Consider the following 6,389-nt stretch of genomic DNA (forward strand, 5'->3'; position numbering starts at 1 on the left):
TGGTATGGACCTAACAGAAACAGAAGATATTAAGAAGAGATTCTGGCAAGAATACACAGAACTGTACAAAAAAAGATCTTCATGACCCAGATAATCACGATGGGGTGATCACTCACCTCAGACCCAGATATCCTGGAATGTGAAGTCAAGTGGGCCTTAGGAAGCATCACTACAAACAAAGCTAGTCGAAGTGATGGAATTCCAGTGGAGCTATTTCAAATCCTAAAAGATGATGCTGTGAAAGTGCTACACTCAATATGCCAGCAAATTTGGAAAACTCAGCAGTGGCCACAGGACTGGAAAAAAGTCAGTTTTCATTCCAATCCCAAAGAAAGGCAATGCCAAAGAATGCTCAAACTACCACCCAATTGTACTCATCTCACACGCTAGTAAAGTAATGCTCAAAATTCTCCAAGCCAGGCTTCAACAGTACGTGAACCATGAACTTGCAGATGTCCAAGCTGGATTTAGAAAAGCAGAGGAACCAGAGATCAAATTGCCAACATCCGCTGGATCATCAAAAAAGCATGAGAGTTCCAGAAAAACATCTATTTCTGCTTTATTGACTATGCCAAAGCCTTTGACTGTGTGGATAACAATAAACTGTGGAAGGTTCTGGAAGAGATGGGAATACCAGACCACCTGACCTGCCTCTTGAGAAACCTATACGCAGGTCAGAAAGCAACAGTTAGTTAGAACTGGACATGGAACAACAGACTGGTTCCAAATAGGAAAAGGAGTACGTCAAGGCTGTATATTGTCACCTGCTTATTTAACTTATATGCAGAGTACATCATGAGAAATGCTGGGCTGGAAGAAGCACAAGCTGGAATCAAGATGTCCAGGAGAAATATCAATAACCTCAGATATGCAGATGACACCACCCTTATTGCAGAAAGTGAAGAAGAACTGAAGAGCCTCTTGATGAAAGTGAAAGAAGAGAGTGAAAAAGTTGGCTGAAAGCTCAACATTCAGAAGACTAAGGTCATGGCATCCGGTCCCATCACTTCATAGGAAACAGATGGGGAAACAATGCAAACTGTGGCAGACTTTGTGGTTTTGGGCTCCAAAATCACTGCAGATGGTGATTGCAGCCATGAAATTAAAAGATGCTTACTCCTTGGAAGAAAAGTTATGACCAACCTAGATAGCATATTCAAAAGCAGAGACATTACTTTGCCAACAAAGGTCTGTCTAGTCAAGGCTATGGTTTTTCAGTGGTCATGTATGGATGTGCGAGTTGGACTGTGAAGAAAGCTGAGCACCGAAGAATTGATGCTTTTGAACTGTGGTGTTGGAAAAGACTCTTGAGAGTCCCTTGGACTGCAAGGAGATCCAACCAGTCCATTCTGAAGGAGATCAGTCCTGGGTGTTCTTTGGAAGGACTGATGTTGAAGCTGAAACTCCAGTTCTTCGGCCACCTTATGCGAAGAGTTGACTCATTGGAAAAGACTCTGATGCTGGGAGGCATTGGGGGCAGAAGGAGAAAGGGACGACAGAGGATGAGATGGCTGGATGGCATCATGGACTCGATGGATGTGAGTGTGAGTGAACTCCGGGAGTTGGTGATGGACAGGGAGGCCTGGGGTGCTGCAATTCATGGGGTCACACAGTTGGACACGACTGAGCGACTGAACTGAATTGAACTGAACTGAACCTCACTAATGACAAAAAGCACTAAAAACAGAATTGAACTCCACCTAGTACATTTGGGGTTTTTTTGTAGTATGGGCTATCTTATCTAACTACTTTATGCAATTAAAAATTTAGAAAATACATACATATATTCAGGATGAAGGAAGCTATCTTTCTAAATGAAGAAGGAAGTTACATATATGGAAAGATGAAAGGCTAGGGCAGAAGAATGTTAAATGATGGGAAAAGATGTGCCATGCAAACACTAATTTTAGAAAACTAAGTATTTAAGAAAACAAAGAAGACTCTGAACAAAGATAATTACAGGGGATGAAGAGGAGCATTACCTAATGATAAGTGGTCCAATTCACCAGGAAAACTTAACTTTAAATGTGTATACAGCTAACAACAAACGTTCAAGCACAAGAAGCAGAAACTAAGAACTGAAAGGAGAAATACACAAATTCACAATTATGGTTGGAGAGTTTCAACAGTCCTCTCTTAGTAATTAATACAAGTAGACAGAAAGTCATCAAGAATACAGAATATCTAAAAAACATAAGCAACCAATGTTATCTAACTGAGATTTATAGAAGCCTCCATCCAATGACAACAGAATATACTTTTTCCCTCCTGGTTGACAAAAAACACTAACCAAGGCAGATCACATGCTATGTAACAAAACAAACCAGAGTAAATTTTAAAAAATTAAAATCATGCTATGCTGACTGTACCAGAATTAAATGAGAATTCAATAACACACAACCTGAGAAATTCCAAATATTTGAAAACTATATAACACGTATTTAAATAATCCAGGAGTCAAGAGGAAATTTCAAGGTAAAGTAGAAAATATTTTTAAATAAATGAAAAGGAAAATACAACATTTCAAAAATGCATGGGAATATAGCTAAAGAAATGCTTATAAATTTTTAACATTAAATGATTATAGTAGAAAAGGAAGTCTCAAATCAATAACCTAAAGTTAAGAAACTAAACACAAAACATGAAGAAGGAAGGAAATAAACTCAAGAGCAGAAATCAGAAAAATGAAAGAAAAAATTGGAAAAATCCATGAACCCTAAAACTAGCTTTTTTAAATGATGCATAAAACAGACTGACTGAGCAAGGAAAAAAGAGAGAGAGAAAAGACATGAATTGCCAGTATCAGGAACAAAAGAGGAGACAGCACTACAGACACAACAGAGGTTAAAAGCTAACAAAGACTGTAATAGGATTGTGTCAAAAGGACTCAGGAACCAACTTGAGAAGGTTCCCACAGGCCAGAGACTGGGCCATTTTGGCATCAATAAGCATAATTATGGCAGGGAATTGACATATACTGCTGCTGATGCTGCTAAGTCACTTCAGTCGTGTTCAACTCTGTGTGACCCCAGAGACGGCAGCCCACCAGGCTCCCCTGTCCCTGGGATTCTCCAGGCAAGAATACTGGAGTGGGTTGCCATTTCCTTCTCCAATGCAAGAAAGTGAAAAGTGAAAGTGAAGTCGCCCAGTCGTGTCCGACTCTAGCGACCCCATGGACTGCAGCCTACCAGGCTCCTCTGTCCATGGGATTTTCCAGGCAAAAGTACTGGAGTGGGGTGCCATTGCCTTCTCCGTGACATATACTAAATATGCTTAAATCTATGAATCCATTATGACATCAAGAAAACAAATTCATTAGCTGAGGATAGGGACATCATTCATTGTTAAAACTTGTTAATAATGGTAAAGAATCAAACATTAATCCTACCTTTCCTATAATGACTTGCATTACTGAATAACCAGATAATAGACAAGGCAAATAAATTAGTAAGGAGTGATTTCATTAAAACTCAATCATTTGCAAATTCTTAATAAATTAAGGTATCTAGGCATTGAGTATCAGTTACTACAACATCACAAAAAGAACAATAGCCAGATACTATGTGCTTTCTAGCAGAACACACTCATTATCACTTATAAAGTGTACCTGCATGTGCTCAGTTGCTCAGTAGACTTGTACAAAATAATTAAAATAAAACAAGAATCTGACTAGGCTCTAGATTAGTGTATTCCAACAGAAACACAATGCAAGCCACATGTGTTTTCTTTTTTTTTTTTCCCCTTGGTGGGGGGCAGTGGTGTGGGGCGGGGAATGGGTAGCACTGCACAGGAGGCATCCTAGTTCCCTAGTTAGGGATCAAACCCATGCCTCTTGCGGTAGAATCAGATTTGCCACTCTCTCTTGTTCATTCTCAGTTAATGGCATTACTAATCTATCTGGTTACCCAGGCAGAAACCTAAGAGCAAATTCAGGCTTCTCCTTATCCTCAGTCCCAAAATACAATCACTAAGTCCTAATGCTCTTATCTGTATATTTTCTAGAAACTGTCCTTTTCTCACCATCACTACTACAACTTCCCTAGTTCAGGCCTGTGCATCTCTTACCTGGATATAAGAAAATCATGTAAAGTACTTGTTATCCTCTAATACCATTTTTTCCTTTGCATTAGAATACAGCAAATCAGAAATGTCCATAGTTGCCTGATTAACATATTTGCCTCTGTTTCTATACATTTGTTATACTGTTTACTCTTCCTATAATGTTCGCCCCCAATTTTTTACTACATAGATTCCTTCACTTTTTGAGATGCTGTTAAGATATCATATCCACCTGAAAAACCTTTTTAGGAATTTCTAGGTGAGCAGTACCCTTCTTTGTTCCAACAGAACCTCAGCTAAACCATTATCATCACGCTTACCTAATTTAAAACACTTTTTTTCTTTTACTATGTCATCTTCTACTGAATATTTATTTCTAGGGGCACAGACTGTTTCAGCTAGCTTTTTAACTCCTGTGGCTAGGACATAGTTGGCATATGACAGGTAGTCAATATACCTTGAAGAAAAAATTTTCAATTTTGTATCTATCTGTCAAATTAATATTTCGAAAGTTCCATTTTCAACATGCCATGGTGCTATTCAAAAAGATTCAAGGACTGTCATGTGATAAAGTACAATTATCTTAAGCCTGATCCTCTATAACAAGAAACCAAAACTACATACAAAGCTTTATCTTCCACTGTCCTGCCTTATACACGTATCTTTAATTTTAAACAAGTCTACTCATAGTCTTTCAAACTGAGTGACATTTACCTCTCAAAATCATTACAACCCATACAAATGTTGGCCTATCAAATTAGAAACTTAGCAACTCACTAGCAATTAAACTATAACGCTACATGATATTAAAGAGCACTATTGTAGTGATACCTGGATGGGATGGCTACATTCACACTTCATGATCTCCAGCAAATGACTAGTAGGCAAAGGCCAAGATAACTTTTTAACTTGGAAAAAACATCACATATGTGAGAAAAACATTAAACTTTTTCTGCTTTACTCACCTTTTTTCCCCCCAGGCCAGGCTTCTTTCATCTTTCTTGGCTTGAAGCTCATCAGGGATGAGGAGGAGAGGATTAGCAAGTATGGGACTTCTTTCCCTAAAGTTATGCTTCTTCTGTTAATCAAAATACTGACTCAAAAAAGTTCTAGATAGCAAGAATTTCAGAAAGAAATAAAAATTTCAGTAAGAAAATCAGGATGTCTTATGACCTTTAGTGCTTGGCCGTTCAGGCCTGCCATGTTAGCCTGCCACTAACAGTGGACTATTAGCCCAAAAGGCCCTACACACACCAATTGTTTCTGATTCTGGAACAAGAGGTACTATCACAGAAACAGTGGCATTAATGGAAGTCAAAAAAAAAAAAAAAAAAGAAGAAAGCCCGATTCCATCACCTCTAAGCACTCACTCTGAAGATAAACTCTTGCTCCTGAAGCAGGAAATTCTAGTGCAAAATCTTTCAATGAACACTTTAACTCTGTCTGAGTTTTGTATCTAATACACTGACCTAACAAAAGGAAAATGAGGTTAGGAGGGAAAAGGTGAAAGCAAACCAATGGAGTATATGAGACTATTCAAAAACCTCAAAATCATTGGTCCAGACAATCTAAACATGAAGGCATTCCTTCTAAGAGACTTCTGTTGACATAACCAACCAAGCCACAACTTTTCAAGATCAATTCTTAAAAAAATAAAGAGGGACTTCCCTGAGGGTCCAGTAGTTAAGAATCCACTGTGTAATGCAGTCCCACTTCTGGGAACAAAGATCCCACGTGCCGCAGGGCAACTAAGCCTGTCCACCACAACTACTGAGCCCATGCACAAATAGAGAATCTGTGCGTGGAAACAAAAGATCCTGCAAGGCGCAAGGAAGATCACACGTGCCTCAACTAATCCAATGAGACAAAATAAATAAATATTTTTAAAAAGGAAGAAGAGAGAATATTAAGGTAGGCTCAGATCAATTCAGTTCAGTCTCTCAGTTGTGTCCAACTCTTTGAGACCCCACAGACTACAGCATGCCAGGCCTCCCTGTCCATCAGCAACTCTCGGAGTTTACCCAAACTCATGTCCATTGAGTCGGTGATGCCATCCAACCATCTCATCCTCTGTCATCCCTTTCTCCTCCCACCTTCAATTTTTCCCAGCATCAGGGTCTTTTCAAATGAGTCAGTTTGCATCAGGTGGCCAAAGTATTGGAGTTTCAGCTTCAACATCAGTCCTTCCAACAAACACTCAGGACTGATCTCCTTTAGGATAGACTGGTTGGATCTCCTTGCAGTCCAAGGGACTCTCAAGAGTCTTCTCCAACACCACAGTTCAAAAGCATCAATTCTTTGGAACTCAGCTTTCCTTATAGTCCAACTCT

Source organism: Bison bison, unplaced genomic scaffold (genome assembly GCF_000754665.1).
Source record: "Bison bison bison isolate TAMUID 2011002044 unplaced genomic scaffold, Bison_UMD1.0 scf7180017864145, whole genome shotgun sequence".
In the NCBI taxonomy this organism is placed as follows: domain Eukaryota; kingdom Metazoa; phylum Chordata; class Mammalia; order Artiodactyla; family Bovidae; genus Bison; species Bison bison.